Source organism: Solenopsis invicta, chromosome 4 (genome assembly GCF_016802725.1).
Source record: "Solenopsis invicta isolate M01_SB chromosome 4, UNIL_Sinv_3.0, whole genome shotgun sequence".
Lineage (NCBI taxonomy): Eukaryota > Metazoa > Arthropoda > Insecta > Hymenoptera > Formicidae > Solenopsis > Solenopsis invicta.
In genome coordinates this window covers 8,972,566-8,995,265 of record NC_052667.1, presented here as the reverse complement: position 1 = coordinate 8,995,265, position 22,700 = coordinate 8,972,566, and the positions used below count along the sequence as shown (strand labels likewise).

At 30.6% G+C, this 22,700-nt stretch overlaps 1 long non-coding RNA gene across 1 annotated transcript; it reads left to right on the top strand.

The window, feature by feature from the left end:
* Positions 1–524: 524 nt before the first annotated feature.
* On the top strand, positions 525–849 carry LOC120357530. The gene is made up of 2 exons (XR_005574534.1): positions 525–695; positions 804–849. It is a non-coding gene; the product is annotated as an uncharacterized LOC120357530 (long non-coding RNA).
* The last annotated feature ends 21,851 nt before the right edge of the window (positions 850–22,700 follow it).

Sequence of the window (22,700 nt, the reverse complement as noted above, 5' to 3'; positions counted from 1 at the left end):
TTAATAGAGCAACCTAACCTAACACCAATTACTTGATATATATACTAACCAACAACTTTCTATTTAATTATCTTAACTTTTGCAATAAATTTAAAGAATAGTATATTAAACTGATACAATATGTTTCAAGATAATTAAATGTACGTATCATGTATACATTTATACGTATTGTCGAAATTAAAATAATTTAATAGGAAGTTACATAGCACACATCAAGTGCTTGATGTAAACTAAGACAATTGTTAACTTATTAATTGTTAGTTAACTTAACTATTATTCTGTCATTTGAATTTTCAGCAAATATATGCTTAGCACACTTCACAGAAGATTTGTTTGTGAGAAGTAAGAAGATTCGACCTCCTATGGACATTCGAAGACAGTCGCTTTTGCCGTTCCAACATTATTGTTACAAAAAACGGAAAATAGGTAAACATGAATAAATAATAATTGATGTATTAATTACTGAAAAATACATTCCTTTTTTTGCATAACATTATCAAAGTAACATTTATGTTTTCTATTTTAGTGACAATGAAAGTAATATGGACTTCAAAGTCATAGCCGAAGATTTTCCGCTTCCCGTTATCCACGAAAATGTACATGCAGTCTTCCGAGTTACTCGTCAGCCCTGATGATCCATCGAATATACAGGAATGTATGATAGATGTAGAATCACCGAAGGGTCGATTTAGAAGGTAAGAACAACATTGAACGATTACTGATGATAGTAATTTGCTATCTTAATGTGCCACGAAATTCTTGGTATATACAATAAACAATGATGTTTTGTTTTATTATTACAGTAATCGAAGGTTGGAGGAATCATATGCAATGTGTTGAACGCCACCATAAACAAGAAAAAAATGAAAAAAATCAAATAGAACTTTTAGCTCTTAGTTTTTTAACTTTGAAATGTATAAAATAATAAATAATTATGTGTATCTAAAAACTGTATAATATAAGAATTGTGTATAATAAATTATTATATTTATCATGAAACCTGCATAAAAAATAATGACTTATTTCTACACATTTTGTCGGTAGAGATTGTCTTAGTCAGTTCATTCAAAAATAGCAACACGTGGCTCAAGCATAAAATCAATGAATATTATTTAATTTAATTTAACTATCTTAACTATTTTTTTCTTTTCATTCTTAATGAAAAAATATCTTCAAATTTCAATAATTTTTTATTTACAAAAAATTGATATTCTGTAATGATTTGTGGACTTAATAATTCTATTTATTTCTTGTTTTGGAAAAAATTCTTGTATATCAATAGTTGTTTTTTAAATTTTTAAGAACTTTATTTTTTATTATTAAAATTACCGTAAAATTTATTACGCTATTTATATTTGTAGTGTTATTTCAAATATTATTTTATTATTAAATACTATTAATCTTTATATTTTACACAAACTGTTTAATTTTTATTAATTTTTTACAATGAGCGCAGTTAGTCTTTCGTGTCGTGCTGTATTTAATAACATTTATTTACAGCGGTAACTATCACGTCTATCAAGCTAGCAGAACAAAGTTGTTAAAAAAGAAAAACAACAGCATGAGAATTAGGTGCTTTTTAGGTGCTAATTAGGTGCTCTATTTAAAAATTAGGTGCTCTTCTTATTTTCTGGAAATTTAAATTATAAGGTTGTACTGCCAGCTTGACGTAAGCTAGCAGCACACCCAACGAATATCATTGAAGCAAAAGCCCAAAATAAATAAAAAGGGTTGAATTAGGTGCTTTTTAGGTACTTTCAAACGACAAAACTCGCGGTGACGTATCTCCACCCCTTCGCCCAAAAACAGTCCTTAACAGTATTGGAATCAAGAGAAAAGTGCTATAAATAATTGAAATAAAAAACTAATTGATACACAGAAAATAAGTATAAATTAAGTGCTTTATAAATAGACTAGCAGAGAATTAAGTGCTTCCCCCCTTAGGCGAAAATCCACCCCTGGGGCTGGTGACGCCAAGAGAGAAGTACTTTAAATAATAATACAAAAAATTTATAAAATACGCATTAACTACACGTAAATTAGGTGCTTTTACGATATACTACTCGCGAATTAAGTGCTTCCTCCCTTAGGCGAAAATCCACCCCTGAAGTTGGTGACGCCAAGAGAGAAGTACTTTCAATAATGATACAAAAAACTTATTAAATACGCATTAACTACGCGTAAATTAGGTGCTTTTAAGATATGCTACTCGCGAATTAAGTGCTTCCTCCCTTAAGCGAAAATCCACCCCTGGGGCTGGTGACGCCAAGAGAGAAGTACTTTAAATAATAATAATAAAAAATTTATAAAATACGCATTAACTACGCGTAAATTAGGTGCTTTTAAGATATACTACTCGCGAGTTAAGTGCTCCCCCCCCTTAGGTGAAAATCAACCAGCACAGTAGGTTCTTCATACTAGCTTTCAAAATTAATATAAAAATGTTTTTGCCTGTAAAATCTCAAGTAATAAGATGTTTTAGAAGTCTATCACTGCCGAATTAAGGTATTTATATATTATCTTACAAATTAAGTGTTTCAATCCTGACAATCAGCTAGAAGTTATTCACTTTTTAACTTTTTGTTTAACTTTTTAACTAGTTACTATCCGAGCCTGATAAAGAGGTATTAGAAATATCAGATAACAGTGGTGACTGTCAGCCTGAAAACGAATGTGTAGATTTTGAAAAGAATTCTCTACCAGCATGCCCTCTTTGCTCAAAAGGAAACGAACCTGGAGGCGCTCATACGTGCACGGTATGTATTAAAACTACATATGTAATATTGCTTAAAATGACAATGTCACCTTCCAAAAACCTTATAACAAACAATATATAAGTATTGGAAAAACCAAGTATCATAAATAAAGAAATCAAATATAATAATTAGTATTACAAAGCCTGTATAGTTTTATCTTTAAATTATTTTTTATTTTATATTATTTTTCATACAATACTTTAATTCATTCCTTAATTTACAAAAAAATTTTTGAGTAATTGGCTTGTTAGTCCAAAGAAATTGTCTCGTTAGTATGATATGAAAAGAAATATTCTCAAAATAAAATAAAATATGAGAGAATAAAATTACTTAAACCTCCAAAATATTTTGGCAGGTAAACGCAAATTGTTCACTGGTATTATACGTATTTTTAATGAAGTTAAAGTATTTTTTAATTAACCTAAATGTTTCATAATTATTACTGATGTAAAAGATCAAAACATTATTGACATTTTTATTTGTATGTTCATAATATTTGTATCTTTATATAAAGTAATAACTAAAAACTTAGTATGAGGCAATGCGAGGGACATCAGTTACATTAGTTTCATACTGGATTTTATGTACTCAATTCATTTAGTGTACAAATTTATATATATACTATGCCTATATAAGGTGATAAAATGTAAGAATGATATATTTGTATTATATTTTACTATAGGTATGTGGAAAGCCTGTCCATGCATTGGATTTCTGTTCATTGCCTGTTGATGGTGAAAATGAGGGCTATGGTCAGAAGCGTTTGTGCTTGCAATGCCATACTCAAGAAAATGTGAATGACGTTATCGCCTCACAAGATTTTGAAGATTGGGGTGGTCAAATTTCAGCTGCACAAAAACCAAATAAGCCGAAAGGTACATATCTGCAAAATAGTTATGCACAGAATGCACTTCTGTTGCATTCAAAATTTATAGACGTACCCATTATAAAAAATGGCGGAGATGTGCAGCTGAAAGGCGTAAAAAATAAGCAGGTGGTGATAACTTTGCAAAACACGTGCAGTTTTGATAGCTTTTTCCAACTGTTCTTGTGCGCATCATTTGATTATAAAAAATTCGCTGATGAACTTGCCAGTCATCAATGCAATAATTTCTTTAAAATGGTGATGTACGTGAACAAGAAAGGCATCAACAAATCAACATATAAGCAAAGGTGCGATATTCTATGTGAAATATTGGAAAAGACTGAACCAAAATTAGGCTGTTCGTCACTGTTGTGCAATACAACAATTGGGCATATTAGTCGCCAAATTTTAAAGAATTACAACCCCACGTTTATAGAGCGAAATATATGTGATCAAATTTGCACCAATAAGCAACGCACATTCGCGGTACTATCTATACGATTGGCATCATTAATGCACAAATCTTTTAATGAGGAAATCGTAGAAGATATTTGCTTACATTCTCAAAGAAAATTTGAAACCGCAGGATGTGCTGGATTCGTGACAAAAGAACTAAGCTTACAAGATAATAAATCATTAAATAGAAGTTAAAACATTATTATCAAAATGTGTGTATCTGTAAATTCCACTAGTACTTTTATAATTCTATTAACACCAATCGATTTACTATTAAATTTTAACTAAAAGAACACATTGAATTGTACTTATTCCTATAATAGAAAGTAGTTCCTATAATAGAAAGAGTAGTTATTCCTATAATAGAAAGTTATTCATTTAAACTTAAAACCAATTTTTTTCACATATCTAGGCGAGTATATATTATTTGAAATATACAGCGATGAATTGGAGAATAGTGAAATATTGCTCAAAAGATTACCAACGACGTTATTGTTGTCAATAACAAATTATGAATACAAGCTCCATGGCATAGTGGCAATGAAATTGCCAGCAATTACCACCCGCAGAAGTAATGACGAAATTATAGGGCATTACACTGCCATATGTTACAAGCAAGGAACCTGGGTAGAATATGATGACACGGCCAAATCTACTAAAAAATTAAATAACCAAAAAAAAATTCTTTCCACATTTAATAATGTATGTTAAAAATAAGATAAAGGATATTTAAAAATTTATCATTGCTTATTATAAAACCCTATATATTAAATCCCTGAAAATATTAATAAAGAATTAAACTGGCGTTCAGAACTTATCTAGATCAAGACATGAGATTTTCGACTCAGGATTGAAACACTTAATTTGTAAGATAATATATAAATACCTTAATTCGGCAGTGATAGACTTCTAAAACATCTTATTACTTGAGATTTTACAGGCGAAAACATTTTTATATTAATTTTGAAAGCTAATATGAAGAACCTACTGTAGTGGTTGATTTTCACCTAAGGGGGGGGGGAGCACTTAACTCGCGAGTAGTATATCTTAAAAGCACCTAATTTACGCGTAGTTAATGCGTATTTTATAAATTTTTTGTATTATTATTAAGTACTTCTCTCTTGGCGTCACCAGCCCCAGGGGTGGATTTTTGCCTAAGGGGAGAAACACTTAATTCGCGAGTAGTATATCTTAAAAGCACCTAATTTACGCGTAGTTAATGAGTATTTTATAAATTTTTTGTATTATTATTTAAAGTACTTCTCTCTTGGCGTCACCAGCTTCAGGGGTGGATTTTCGCTTAAGGGGGGAAGCACTTAATTCGCGAGTAGTATATCTTAAAAGCACCTAATTTACGTGTAGTTAATGCGTATTTTATAAATTTTTTTTATTATTATTTAAAGTACTTCTCTCTTGGCGTCACCAGCCCCAGGGGTGGATTTTCGCCTAAGGGGGGAAGCACTTAATTCGCGAGTAGTATATCTTAAAAGCACCTAATTTACGCGTAGTTAATGCGTATTTTATAAATTTTTTGTATCATTATTGAAAGTACTTCTCTCTTGGCGTCACCAACCTCAGGGGTGGATTTTCGCCTAAGGGGGGAAGCACTTAATTCGCGAGTAGTATATCTTAAAAGCACCTGATTTACGCGTAGTTAATGCGTATTTTATAAATTTTTTGTAATATTATTTAAAGTACTTCTCTCTTGGCGTCACCAGCCTCAGGAGTGGATTTTTGCCTAAGAGAGGGAGCACTTAATTCTCTGCTAGTATATTTATAAAGCACTTAATTTATACTTATTTTCTGTGTATCAATTAGTTTTTTATTTCAATTATTTATAGCACTTTTCTCTTGATTCCTGTTAAGGGCTGTTTTTGGGCGAAGGGGTGGAGATATGTCACCGCGAGTTTTGTCGTTTAAAAGCACCTAAAAAGCACCTAATTATTCAACCCTTTTTATTTATTTTGGGCTCTTGCTTCAATGATATTCGGGTGTGCTGCTAGCTTACGTCAAGCTGGCAGTACAACCTTATAATTTAAATTTCCAGAAAATAAGAAGAGCACCTAATTTTTAAATAGAGCACCTAATTAGCACCTAAAAAGCACCTAATTCTCATGCTGTTGTTTTTCATTTTTGACAACTTTGTTCTGCTAGCTTGATAGACGTGTAACTATCTGCAAGAAAAGAGACAGAGTGAAAATAGAAAACGTCTGACAAAGACAGTTATATCAGGTGTACAGACTTTAGAAAGTGAAATACTTCAACTTTTTACAGTTGGCAGCCCTCTGGAATAAGAGGCAGAAAAACGACGGAGAGCGCAGATTTTAGAGAAAGAAGGCTGCAAATTGAGTACACCATGCTATCCCTTCCACCATGCTAACATAGCATCCGCTTATAATAGTCATAAACGTAAAAACAACTAAGAACAAAACGTGGACCCTAGAATCGGACCCCAGGCATACCTGGCACAAACTGTACACGCACCGGCAAAAATAGTGTCCCTTCGCGCTGGCGCTCGACTGCTGCATACAAGCAACGCTGCGCACGTATGTACATGTTTTGTGGCAGGGCCGTGGAGGTCGAAGTGCGGGCAGAAAGTAGTGGGGGGCGCTACCATAGTAGACGCTCAGGGTCAAGAGAGAAGACACGAATCGACGTGCTACTATGGAGAAACTCGATGTCCCCTGCTATGCGCTTATATGGGCGGTATACGGGATTCCACGATTGGTCACGCACAGTTTTCATTTTTAATTTCATAAAAAAATTTACTCAGACACGAAGATTTGTTTGAAAAATAATCTAAATAGAATTATGATTTTTAATAATAAATTAAAATTATGTTATCACGGCAATACAGTTTCAATTTATGGGAACTGTTACTTTATGTCAAGACATAATGTCAATTAATTAATGAAACTTGTAAATCTCTTTAAACAGTTATTTTTTTAAATAATCTGTATTAGAAAATAATTTCAATTTGATAAATTTATAGAAATGTTAACATTATCTAGCAAGCCAATTTACTTTGTAATTGTCGTAAAATAATACTCTGAGAAAAGACCTGAATGAACGTCTTTCTGATTTTTCTTAAATTTTGTACAGTAATTTGTAACGTCAAAATATGAAGAAGTCTGTCACTTCTTAGAGTATTGTTTTACAAAGTAAACTGGATTGCCAGATAATGTTAACATATCTAATCAATCAGCTATTAATCAAATTAAAATTATTTTCTAATACAAATTATTTTAATAAGTAATTGTTTAAAAAGATTTACAAGTTTTATTAATTAATCAAAATTATGTCTTCATGTATAATAAATAGTCCTACAAATTGAAGCTATAATATATTGTCGTGATGACATAATTTTAATTTATTATAAAAAAAATTGTAATTCTATTTAAATTATTTTTTAAACAAATCTTCGTATCCGAGTAAATTTCTTTATGCACTTAAAAATCAAAACAGCCCGCGGCGCATAGCAGGGAACATGAGTTTCTCCATGGTAGCACGTCAATTTGTGTCTTCTTTCTCTATCCAGCATCGAGCGAGGAGGATGCACTATCGTACTATCTCCCACTACTTTCTGCCCGCACCCCGAACTCCGCCGCGCTACCACAAAACACGTACGTGCGCGACTTGGCGTGTGTGCGGCAGCCGAGCGTTAGCACGGAGGGACATCATTTCTGTCGGTGCGTGTATGTATGTATGTACGTATGTATGTACGTATATATGTACGTATGTGTGTACGTATGTATGTATGTATGTATGTATGTATGTATGTATACACTCGACAGCAAAATTAAGGGATGACTTATTCTGACTCCGAAAAATAGGAGTAATTTAAGAGAGTGCAATTTTGTCAAAAATAATCGTAAAAAAATTAAAAAAAAAACATTTTAAAGCTTGAAATCTCCAGTTTCGAGTTTGATAAGTAGTTAAACTATTTACATTTATTATTTACGAAGTTACGTGAATTCAAATGGGGATGCGTCAAATCTAAAAATTTTTTACAAACTTTGCAAAGCTACACGACGCAAAATAAAAATTGCACGCAAATGCGGTTTGCAGCATTCAAAAGCGTGGATCTTTACCTTTAATTTGCGTTTTTGTTGTACAATTTTTTTTTACTGACTTAGGCAATATTGAATCAAAAATGACCTCTTTTGCTTCAATGTTGCCTAACTCAGTAAAAACAAAATCGTACAAAAACTCAATACTCAACAAGTACGCAAATTAAAGGTAAAGATTCATGTTTTCGAATGCTGTAAATCGCATTTGCGTGCAATTTTTATTTTGCGTCGTGGAGCTTTGCAAAATTTGTAAAAAATTTTGAGATTTGACGCATCCCCATTTAAATCCGCTTAACTTCGTAAATAATCTGAAAATTGTTTATTGATTCATCAATCTCAAAACTACAGTTTTCAAGTTTTAAAATTCTTTTTTTAAAGTTTTTTTACGATTATTTTTGACAAAGTTACACTCTGTTGAATTACGCTTATTTATCAAAGTTAGAATAGATAATTCCTTAATTTTGCTCGAGTGTATATATAATAAGTAATATAATATATATAGTATTGTACTAACAAGGGAACCTCTCGAAGTGTTACACCCCGATTTTAATGAAACTTTACACACATTTAGGTAACATAATTAGATTATTTTAAAAACTATCAGTTGCGGCCCAAATTCAGTTTTAAGGGTTGAAATCATCCTTTATGTGTATAATGGTTTTCAGCTTTTTTCGTTATATCTCGGAAACTACTCAAAATATTAAAAAATGTTTTATACAAAAGATTTACAATAAAGTATCTCTATTCAATCACGTTAATAACATTTTTTAAAAATACTTATTCTAAAAAAATATTATTGATAAATAAATAGAAATAATTTTATTGTCAAACTTTTGTATAAAACATTTTTTTTATATTTTGAATGGTTATCGAAACATAGAGGGAAAAGCTAAAAATCGTTTTACACATGAGGACTGATTTCACTCCTTAAAACCGTACATTGGCAGCAACTGATATTTTTTAAAATCATCTAATTATGTCATTTAAATGTATGTAAAGTTTCATTAAAATTGGGTTGTGACACTTTGTATTTTGGCAATAAAACTTTTAGAACTTTTTAAAAAAGTATTAATTATTAACGAAATAATAAATTGCTATCATTTCCACATCACCTTTGAGATAGAATAGCATGGCGCACTTTTTTTATAGTGGTTTTTCCCATAGGCCTAATCCGCTTTCTATTCTATTCTCTATTTTTTAATGCACGAAATGTCGTCCTCACTCTTTTGAAAGATAGATTATTACATAAAAATTTACCCAATTTTTATATGACAAAATATTTTTTATGTTATAATAACTACAAAATAATAAAATTTTTTTATTTTAAATCAGCACGAATTTCGATATTTCCATGATATCAAGATGAATTATTGTACCATATATTTCCTATAATTTATAAGCACATTTTTTATTATAAACAGCAATAAATGTATTTATTATATTGATTATTTTATAACTAATTATAAATCTTGTTATTAATACTAACGCGATGATTATATAACAAAATGTTCGCAATTATGATATTCTTTCAAAAAATGTTGCATACAAAAATATTTCTTCCAGGAACATCGTGTTATAGCAGGTGCACCACATATGGAGCCGAGTGGTATTTTTTAAATGCTTTTCCAGAGAAACAAAAATTTACTGGATGTTTATAGATTTAGAATATGGAAAAACTTTGTGAGAACATTCAATGTTTGCGTTACATTATTAAATTATGATATTAAATTACATTTGAGAAATGATATCATCAAATTGCAATCTTTAACACATGCACACCCACATAACAAAAATTGATTCCAGCGATATCTAACGAATGTATGTTAAGGAATTTCTAATATCTTGAGGATGTTCTTAGATAAACTTAAGAGGTCCTAAGGATATCCTGTGGATGTTTGAATGTCCGCTATGTAGAGATATCGTAATTCAGATATCCTAAAGACGTCTTTGACCTAGTTTACACCGAATACTTAACACGCATACTAACAAGTAACTTTCTATTAAATTGTCTTAATTTCGACAATACATGTAAATGTATACATGATATCTATATTTAATTAATTATCTTGATTCACATTGTACCAGCTTAATATACTATTCATTAAATTTATTACCGAAATTAAGCTAATTGAATAGAAAGTTACTAAATATTACGCGTATCAAGTATTCGGTGTAAACAAAGCTTTTGGATAATCAAATTTGATCCTGAGGATGTCCAATGGATGTTTTAAAATTACTTTTAGGACTTTCTAGTTTTAGGAATTTTTCCAAAATATTCACATTAATATTATTACACCACATAATTCCAATGAACAAAACAATATTTTTGTAACATTTTAAAAAACATTTTTCGCAAAAAAAATCTTGGAAATTTTTTTTCAGAAATTTCCAAGCGGTCACTCATCCAAGTTGTGACCGCAGTAGACGATGCTTGATTTCTACGACTGCTGCGAACTGTATTCCTCGTGATAATCTGTGAACACTTTATGCTAATACGTTTATACAACCGATAGATTAAGTGAATATATATTATTAAAAAAGTGAACCGTATAATTAAAGCATATTATTTATATAAATATATATAAAATTATAGTTTTCTTAGTGATTTTTACAGATGCAAAATAGCATCTGGAATAACTTTTGTTATTTATTTAAATAAGAATGTTATTAGAAATATATGGCAATATAATACAATAATTAAATTAAATATAAAAAAATTGTTATTAAAAAAATATTTAGAAATATTGCTTGCTCATTGGGATGTAAATCGTTTTTTTTATCCATGGACTTTTTTTGTCTATTGATAATATTTACGTTTCTCAATAGTACTGTTTAAGATAGAAATTTGGAACTTTAAAATCAAAAGAACAAAAACACAAGTTTTAAATAGTTAATGTATGCTATTCAGAAACTTAAGTATTTACATATAGCTAAATGGAATAATCTCCCGGTTTAAAATTCATAGGATCAAAATCGTACGCGTTTGACGTGTTTATAATCCAGAAGGCAAATCTCCTAGCGACGTCCTAAGGACGTCTATGAGATGTTGTAACGCTCTAAATCCATCCCATTCACGTCCCTAGTCATTCAAAACGGATTCAGTATCGTCCTGAGGACGTTTTGTGCTGTTAGGGTTTGTATATTGTTAGTAATATAAAAAGTTTTTTCTCAGATCAGAATAAGATATACTAAGGACTTTAATGGCAATTACAAATATCCTAAGAATATCCTATGGATGATTTTACATTTTGAATTAGAATAGGATAAATCCGATTAAAATAGAATATCCTAAGGAGATTCATTGCTATGTGGGCAGCTTCCTCCTTCGCAATTTCATAATCTTTTTAATACCTAGTTTAAAAGTGGATACATCGAGGAACGGCCGCCGCATTTCAAAAATCCAGCAGATTTTTGTTTTTCTGGAAAGGATATTCAAGAAATACCATTCTGCTCCATATGTGGTGCACCTATAATACGATGTTCCTAGTGCAAGAAATATTTTTGTATGCAGCATTTTTTTGAAGAATATCATAATTGCAAACATTTTGTCATATAATCATCACGTTAGTATTAATAGCAAGATTTATAATTAGTTATAATCAAAATAATCAATACTCATACAGCACAGAAAATTCCAGCAACATTGCAGCAATGTTGCAATGTTGCAGATTGCAATGCAATATTATGGAGACATTGCAGAAACATAAATTAACAATATGCCTGCAACATCACATTGCATATACCAGTAATATTCCGGAAACATTGCAATATCATAATTTTTTAATAAAGTAGTGGCAATAAAAAGCCAAAACAAAATATTCGCGTATAATAATATATTAATTTAATTCATCTATAATTATTCATCCGCATTTAGCAAACTAAGGTCGGGCGACATTACTAAATTTTCCGCTGAAACTCTACATTCCCTAACAGTACAACCGTCCATCGACTGTATATCGACAACTGTATATCGACTGTAAGTCGACTTATCTGAGTCAAGCTTTCAAAGTTGACTGCAAATCGACTTTGCATAGACGTCTACAGACATCCTTTAAATGTTGATTCTAACATGTCTAGAAAAAGGCATGCGGTCTTGTGGTGCTGTGTGCATCATAGTATTGCTAAGAATCATAAATATTTATATCAATAGACGAAATAGGTCTATATATAAAGAAACCTCGATCTACAGCTCAATAAACAAACAATATTTTTTAATTGTTTTTTTAATAAAAATTTTTTTATATTTAATTTAATTATTGTATTATATTGATATATATTTTCTAATTACATCTTATTTAAACAAATAACAGAAAAGTTATTCCAGATGCAATTCTGCATTTGCAAAATTAATAAAAAAAACTATAATTTTATATTTATTTATATAAATATTGTGCTTTAATTATACATATTTAATTTTTATGATATTGACCTGATCTACAAGTTATATACACATATCAGCATAAAGTGTTTACAGGTCATCATGAGGGATCAGTTCGCAGCGATCACGGAGGTCAAGCAACGTTCACCGGAGTCGCGACTTGGATGGGTGACCGCTTGGAAATTTCCGAAAAAATATTCCCAAATTTTTTTTTGCAAAAAATGTTTTTTAAAATGTTACAAAAATATTGTTTTGTTTATTGGAATTATGTGGTGTAATAATATTTATGTAAATATTTTGAAAAAATGGGATGTTTCAATGCAATATTTCAAAAAGCGGACATCTTAATGTTGCTGCAATCTTCCAGCAATGTTGCAGCAATGTTTCGCAATCGAAATGCAATATTACAATGTTTCAATGAAATCATTCTGCAATGTTCCTGCAATCTCTCTGTGTTGTATGGGTATAATAACTACATTTATTGCTGTTTATAATAAAAAAATGTGCTTATATATTACAGAAAATATATATAGTACGGTAATTCATCTTGATATCATGGAAATATCAAAATTCGTGCAGATTTAAAATAAAAAAATTTATTATTTTGTAGCATTATAACATAAAAGATATTTTGCCATATAAATTTGAATGAATTTTTATGTAATAATAATATATCTTTCAAAAGAGTGAGGACGGCATTTGAAATTTGTGCATTAAAAATGGAGAATAGAATAGAAAGTGGATTATACTTACGAGGGAGCCACTATAAAAAAAATGTGCCATACTATTCTACCTCAAAGGTGATGTGGAAATGATAGCAGTTTATTATTTCGTTAATAATTAATACTTTTTTAAAAAGTTCTAAGAGTTTTATTGCCAAAAAACAAAGTGTCACTATCCGATTTTAATGAAACTTTACATACATTTAGGTAACATAATTAGATGATTTTAGAAAATATAAGTTGCTGCCAATATACGGTTTTAAGGGGTGAAATTAGTCCTCATGTGTAAAGCGATTTTTAGCTTTTCCCTCTATGTCTCGATAACCATTCAAAATATAAAAACATGTTTTATACAAAAGTTTTACAATAAAAAACACAAGATATTGGACAAAGAGACGACTTTAAACAAAAGATTAATATCCAAAATGATCTTTATTGGTAAACAAAAGCGAGCATTGAATTTGTAAACGGACACCGATTAGATCCGATCAAAGAATAATGAGAAGAAGAATGGAAAGTTTGCGACCCGTTTAACTGCGCGTCATCTAACATTTCAGATGTTAACTATTTGATCGGCTATCTTAGATATGAGACGGAAGAGGAGAGAGTTGCTAACACAGAATATGGTTGCTAAACAACCATGAAGCTCATTGAGTTCGTATGCATATTCAAATGTATCTCGTTCGATGAATTTTTGTAGATCATCGTTTTGCAATATATTGCAAATATAAAAAAAAATGAGTTGTGGTGCATATTGTATGATAAAAAACTGTCACTCTAATAAATTCAATAATTCAAATTTATCATTTCTAAGTTTGCCAAAAGATCCTTCTATGTAAGTTATAAATTAACATTAATTTTTAAAAAAAGTGTAATAGCTATAATATGTATAACTAATACATCTTTATTATATTTTCAATATTTTAAAGATCTAGGAGCTGAGTGAAGTTAGCAAATCGCTTAGATTTATTAGAAGATGAATTATTTATAAGAAAAAACTACAAAATGTGTAGCAACCACTTCTCAGAAAAAGATTTTAAATCAGTTTATCCACGAAGATTGCTGTGGCCAAACTAAATTCCATCATTAAATATGCCAAGTAAGTATGATAATATGACATAATTAAGGAATTACTGGAAATTACAAAAAATATAATTTATTATTGGAACTCTATAGATTTATTATCTTCCCAATGTGATGTAAATCTTGCACATGATAATTATTCAGCCATAAATATAGGTATATAACTTTCAGCATTTATAATCTTCCGTCTCATAATATAAATTTGCAAATTGGTGGAATGTTAAGAAATTCAATCGATAAAAAATTTTTTATATATAATTATATATAGTTAATTATATAATTATATACTTATACGTAATTATGTATCAAAACATGTCCATATATATTAAAATAAATATAATTATGTATAATTATATATAATTATGCGTGATTTGCATATAAAATTATATAAAATTATATATAATTTTATATAATTTTATATAAAAATCATATATAATTATACTTAATTATGTACGATTACATATAATTATTTCCCACATAGCACGTAATATGGCTGTGATATCACAGTAATATCACTTTTTCAAGTGATATGTAATATTTATGAGATACTGCAATATTATTATACGTGTTATGTGGGATATAATTATATATAAAAATCATGCATAATTTGATATATATTTAAATTATATATAATAATTATATATAACTATTATATATAATTGTAACGTTACGCTTCTCCGCCGCGCCACCACTCCGGTCCAAACGCCGAACGCAACGCGTAAGATCAAACACGTGCACGCGTTCAGCTAAGCATGCCGCGATCACGATCACACGCTACCATGCGTGCCGTGCGCCGCGCTCGACAAGCGTCCCTACTCCGGCCGGCCCCACCGCGCGCGCTGATTGGTACGTGCGACCGCGCGGACTGCTATATAAGCCGACAGCGAGCAGCCGCAGATCAGATCGCTCCGAGCCACCGATCTCGAACCTACTCCGCTCCTGCGCCGAGTATTCTCGACGCTCCTTAGCTTGGGCATTCTCAAGCACTTCCCCGGAACGGGCATTCTCGTTCTAACTTTCTCGCGACGGGCATACTCGTCGGTCCTAACGACTGGGAATACTCGGCCAATCCCATCCTCCGTCCGCGACGGGAATACTCGTCGTTTCCGCGGCTGGGTATTCTCGGCCAACAGGAACCGTCCGTCCCGCAATTCCGTTCTCGGGGATTCTCAAGACCAGCACCGCCGTCGGGGATGCCCGACACCGTTCTAAGGCTCATTCCGCAAACCTGTTCCCTACGGGGTGACAACACTCCGCAGGGAGAGCCCGCTTAGGTCTCTACCGTCGACCGCACTCGCGTATCGCGGAACCGTTCGCCGCACCACGTACTACCGATTCCGCGTATCGCGACCGTCCGTCGCGCGGGCCAATCACGGCCCGTTTAACCGTAAGTTAAGTTAGCCGCTTCACGGCCACTCCGATCATTACTTCCGAGCGCCTGGCGCATAATACCTGTCCGTTTGATGTTATAGTTATCCGAGTCCGCTCTTTAATATTAAGTGACACCGCGAATTATATTTTCTTGTCCGCGGAACCGATGATTGTTTAACCGAGCAATCCCGATTGCTACTTCCGAACGCAGAGCGCATAGCACCTGTCCGTCCGTTTCCGGAGTTTCTAAAATCCGCTCCGTTTAGATAGTAAGTACGCCGCGAATACATCGTGACCGTTCTCTTAGTTTCACGCGGGCCGACGACCGCGCAATTAAGTGCCGTAATACTATTCGAGGAGTTCAGTATTATCCGATAACGATATCGGAACTGTATAATTCATTTTGTACTAAAGCATAGCCAAATATATTTAACCTCTTTCGTTTTCACTACCAAACCACGGCGTTATCATTTGATACGAACCCGGACATCCGGCGAGCACATCCGAGCATCCGATCCTGAACCTAAATCCCGTAACCGACACCGAGAAAGTACCAGCGTTACATAATTATAAAAAATTGTTTACCGGGTAGTTACAAAAATATTCAAGAAGTTTATTAGTTTTCAAGAGTTATTTTAATTGATCGTTTATTTTCAGAAAATAATATGACGGATCTGCACCTTAGCATTAAGAGGAAAGCTAGTGAGTGTACTGATGTTGAGAAACACAATCAGGTAATGTCTGTCAGAATTTTATCACTGAATCAACAAGTTGTAATGTTTCCAATGGTAAGTTATATATTTAATTCTTCCCCGATAGAGCGAATATTATACAATAATATTAGTACAAAGGAGTTTTGTTGAAATAAATTTTCTAAATAATATTTGCCAAAAATTAAATAAATCTAAATTTGAAATATAAATATTTTACAATTATTTCAAAAACTGTTTAATTCTTTATTTAAAGTATTACAATGCTAAATGTTTAACATTTCATACAGCAATATTTCTACATTATAATTTAGGAATAATTGTGCATTTTTGTAAACATATATTTGGATTAATTAATTATATATGTAAATGTTTTACATATAATGCAGCTAAAAATATTTTTCTTAATTTTTGAACAATTTTTTTCCAAATTTATTTGTGCAAATATATCACTATAAAATGATTCGATATATTGTTATAGTTTTACCAAAATACTATTTTGAAAATAATTGAGCAAAACAATTAATCAATATTTTATAAAGGGTCAATTATACTTTTACATGTACTTTTACAAATGTTCTATCAGGGTTGGGTAACAAGTTAATCCCATTTATACACGTTGCTTATTGCACATTAATTTAATAAAAAATGGTGACTTAATAAAAAATTTTTATTGGTTTTTCCATATTCAAATTATTGTCATTTATTTATACTTAATCTGTACCTAATCCTAATCCTAATCCTCTTTTCCAACAAACTTGTCTTTTAGAAAATTGTGTTTTGAATAACCGTGCAACGCCAACAATGATGTTAAAGAAAAGAAAATCTAGCAGCGTAATAATAAAATGTAAAAAGCAACTAGAACATTATAAAAAAATAAATAATATATTAAAATGTAAATTGATGCGTGAACGTAAAAAAAAATGTATTTGTAGTTTTGGTAGTCAAACATTGGTTGGTCGAACATCGGTTAATCGAAAAATTAATACGTTAATTGTAGAATCAAAACCATTTATGTCAAAAGAGTAACATGCCTTATTTTCATTCCAATTAAGGCATGCTTTAAAATCTAAATATAGTAGACGGTATGATGATTCGATGAAACAGATTTGTTTAACTTGGTATTACAGTTCCCCAAAAGGCTACAATGCATTGAGAAAAATTTTAAGTTTACCAACACCGCGAACCTTGAGAACTTGGCAATCTATGATGCAGGTTGATACAGGAATTAATCATTTAGTTCTACAATCAATAAAAGATTATTTTACAACAGTTCAAAATGAGCACGAAAAGATCTGTTCTCTCATCTTTGATGAAATTAGTTTAAAAGAAGAATTGTTTTATGATGCTAGGAAAGATAAAGTTATCGGAGTTATGGACAATGGAAAAATATGAAAAAATACACTAGCAAATTCTGCATTTGTGTGCATGGTACGAGGCATTACTTCAAATTGGAAACATGTGATTGGGTTTTGGTTTCTTGGTAATTCCGATACCAATTCAAATATATATACAATTATAATGCAATGTATAACAAGTTTATGTGACGCAGGTATAATAGTAAAATCATTAGTTTGCGATCAAGGATCCAGTAATAGAACTTTAGCTAAAAAATTTTTAATTGATGAAAAAAGAACTCATTTTGAATTTCGGGGAACTAAAATTTATTTTATTTATGATGTACCTCATCTTTTAAAATCTCTTAGAAATAATCTAATAAAATATGATTTTATGTACAAAGGGCAAATTATAAGTTGGAAACATATTTTATCTGTTTTTTTAGCTCAAAATCCAGTCACTGTACGAATGTTACCAAAGATAACACCGCAGCACATAAATGTTAACAATTTTAATGCTATGAGAGTTAAATATGCCGCACAAGTGTTTAGTGATACTATAAGTGTAGCACTTCTTATCGCAAAACATTTTGAAATTGTTGAGCCTGAATCACAACATACATCAAAATTTGTTAAAGATATGGATACTTTATTTGATACTCTTAACAGCAATCGTCTTAAAGAAGACAAAATTAAATTAAGATACGCTATGAGTAAAGACTCACCTCATAAAAAAATTTTATTAGATATGAAACATAATTTACAAAATAGTAAATTTATTGGATCTAGTAAACCAGCATGTTTAAAAGGCTGGGTCATAAGTATTAGCAGTATTTTAGATTTGTCCAAAGACTTGCGTGTTAATCATTGCGTTGAAAAACTACTCACAAGACATTTAAATCAGGATCCGATCGAAAATTTTTTTGCCACTGTTCGACAACAACACGGAAATGTATAAATCCTAATCCATATCAATTTCAAAATGGCTTTCGACACACATACATCACTACAATTTCAAAATTAACAGAGAGTAGTAATTGTGAAGATGACAACACATTCACATTAACGAAATTGACCGAGCTTAATAATAATAAAAAGTTAATCGAGCCAGTTAAAGAACATTTAGATACTGAAAAACATTTAAAAGATCAAATTAAAGAACTAAAAGATTTACCCGATATATTAAACGTTATACATTCGAAAACAGATATCGATAGGTATTTATTATATTGCAGGGTACTTTGGCAAGAAATTTTTAAAAATTCACAAATGCGCCGAATGTCAAAAAATTATTTTTGGTAATGATAAATTGCTTATTGGCGACATCAGTTATTTACTTCCTTTAAGCAGTGTGATAATTTAAAAAAATAATGAAGGATTAAAATTTGTAACACAAGAAGTGTTTGATGTTATTCAGTCACTTGAGGCTATACATAATAGTTCATTTAACAAGTTTTTAAAAAGTAGAAGTTTGACAAAAGATTTGCTTTTTATTGTACAAAATAAATATAACGTACAAATCAAATTGTGTTCAGATGAATCAAGCAAATTATTTCTCAAATTATTTTTAAAAATTAGGAATTTTTGGGCTGTTCGTTCATTCAACAAAAATAAATCTAGCAAAATTAAAAATAAAAAAATTCAGAAGCTTAGAAATATCATGCATGAATAATAAAATTTTTCATGAAAGTTTTTGATGAAAGCGCATGTTTTATTTTCATACTGTTTATTATATTAACCATCACTTGCCATTAAATTCTATTAAAGTTTTGATTCTGCATTATCGTAAATTTATGTTTCGATCATCCGTTATAATGTTATTAATTCTTTATTTTAATGCATTATTGTAAATTTGTGTTTTGATCATCCGTTATAATGTTATTAATTTTTATTAATGTTATTAATTCTTTATTTTAATGAAAATTATAATTTTTTTATATCAATTGTATGCATGTATAAGTTTTTATTGAAATTTTATAAATTACATTAGTATAATAATGTTGTGACAGTAATGTTCATTACAGTTGAATATAATGTATAACTATGTTGTTTTAAAATATATCTTTATTTAAATTCATCTTTATTTTAATTCATTGTGTTACGTTGTATCTTGATGGAAAGCATTCTTTAATTGTGCGCTCGCGTGTGTGCATTTGCATGGTAATAGCGGTTTGCGCGCGTGCGCGCATTATTAGGGCGCCGTCTGACATTTCAGATGTTAAGCTTTAGCCTAAAATGAGGGTCGTTTTTTAACATACGTTTCATATGGAGCCTTCCATTCTTCTTCTCATTATTCTTTGAGATCCGATATACACGTCTTTATTTAGTAAGAAGTTATGTTTCCAACCTTCGACCTCTCTTTCTAATATAATTTGAGCAGTTGCTAGTTCGGTGTAAGGTTAAAATGAATAATGACTGTTTCTATCAAGTATATATGTATATATATATAATATATATATATATATATATATATATATATATATATATATATATATATATGTTCTCATGAAATTACATGTGCGAGCACGTGGCAGTTTGATATAAAATTTTCTTAAATAAAACTATATTTCAGAGCTAGCGTTTGTAAAATAAAACAAGTTTTTTCATTTTTCATACAATAAATAAAACATTCATTATAACGTACATTACTGAGCTTATTTCACAAAACGCTTTTATTTAATAAATTCTTCAGACTTTCTTGAATTGAGCAGATGTGTGCTCTCGTTCTCTCTTTTATCTCTCAGTCTATGTTTATACGTTCTCACAGATGCGCAACCATACAACAAAGAAACTGCTCACTCTCACTAGCTCCCTCTCTCATTTCAAATCCAACACTTTCTTAGTATTATTTCGTTCTCCATACCGTTCATTTCGCGCGCTTCTCACCGAACATCACTGTGTAAGTCTCTGTTAATTGCGATTATATCAAAAAATTCAGTGTTTACCAAACTTCTAATAATTACAGTAAAAATTTGTCATGATTGTCTGGGATCGACAAACATCCCGTGAAAGGAAGACGACCAACATGCGAGAGAATTAAAGATTTTAATTAATTGTATATAACACGTCACTCAATTCCTTCAATAACTTCTCAACCGATTTTTTTTGTATTTTTGACTCGTAGATTTACTAAAATTTTTGTTCATTGAGGATGGGCCAAACCGTTGGGACCGAAACGTTTGATTATTAAAATTTTATGAAAAATACAAAAATTTACACGAGAAGACCTAGTGTTCGGTTTTTAATTGGTATTCAACATTATTTCAACATTATTTTAATTTTACAATAAAATTATCTTTATTTATACACGTCAATAATATTTTTTTAGAATAATTTTTTAAACAATTATTAAAAAAAATTTTTTTTAATAATTATTTTTTAAAAATGTTATTAACGTGACTAAATAAAAGTAATTTTAAATCTTTTGTATAAAACATTTTTTAATAATTTGAGTAATTGCCGAGAAATAACAAAAAAAGTTGAAAACCGCTATGTACATAGAGGAAAGTAAATTGCACGCACCTAAGGGAAATTTATCGCAGTGAAGTAATTTTTGAAGTCGAAATTAATACAAATACAGAAATAGAAATTTTTAACATTTTTTTATCATTATGTATTGTCATATTAAACAATTTTTTATTTAGTAATTCTATATTCAGCAAAAAAAGGCAAGGGGATAAACGAAAAAATTTCTTGTGCCTTGGGTAATTATATGCGCGGTTGGATAAATGTACGCGGAGGAAAAATGAGGTTATAGTTCATTCTTTTTGCTGCACTACACTGCACTGTACTGTACTAGTAGCGCTATAGTTGGTCTCATGTGCATTGTACGCACTGGGTAATTGTACGCTTCGTGATTTGGCATCTTCCCGATGAATACAGATTATATCACGACAATATTTGTCTGAAAGTATTTTTTTAATATATAATTATGCGTTATATTATCTAAAAACGTAGTTAATTGAAAAAATAAGAAAAAGTAAAATCATGATTTTTGTTGCAATTTCAGCGTTCAGAAAATAAGGCAATAAGTCCATATTTTTAATTTATTCATTTAATCTTGTTATACTTAACAAAAGTACGTTTTTTGTGCGTTTTTTGAATTATTGTTTATTAAATTTAATTAAATAGTCATTAAGTAATTGTTTTTTTATTAAATCAAGTCCGCAGTGAACAATTTTACACATACATTTTAAAAGGCGTGAGACCACGTGAAACCAACTATAGTGCCATTAGTACAATGTAGTGCAGTGTAGTGCAGCTAAAAGAATGGGCTATAACCTCATTTTTCCTCCGCGTACATTTATCCAATCGCACGTACAATTACTCAAAGACCAAGAAATTTTTTCGTTTATTCACTTTTTTTGCTGAATATAGCATTACCAAATAAAAAATTGTTCAATATGACAATACATGATAAAAAAATGTTTAAAGTTTCTATTTCTGTACTTGTATCAATTTCAACTTAAAAAATCATTTCACAGCGATAAATTTCCCTTAGGTGCGTGCAATTTACCTACTTTTCCCTACAGAGTATTCATTAATAATTGTCCCCATGTTTTACCATAGGAGTTGACTTATCGACTTGCACTTGTAGTTCACTAAACGTTCCTTAGATGACAGATGCTTCAGTTACAGGACCGAGTTACATGTACAGTGCGTTGCATTGATGCCTGAGGTACCGATTTTAAGGACTGCATTTCTTTCTTAGTTATTTTTACGTTCATGACCAAATGCTGCTGTCAACGGTCACCACAGCATTCAGTCATGAACATAAAAATAATCAAGAAAGAAACGTGGGCCCTAAAATCAGTACCCCAGGCATCAATGCAACGCACTGTACAGGCCTCTAATGAAAATTTTTCTCAGATTCCTTTTGTATTATTTTTCAGAACATCTATATAATTTTTTATGAAGCATTATAAAATCTAAAAAGTTAAAAAATATTTTTT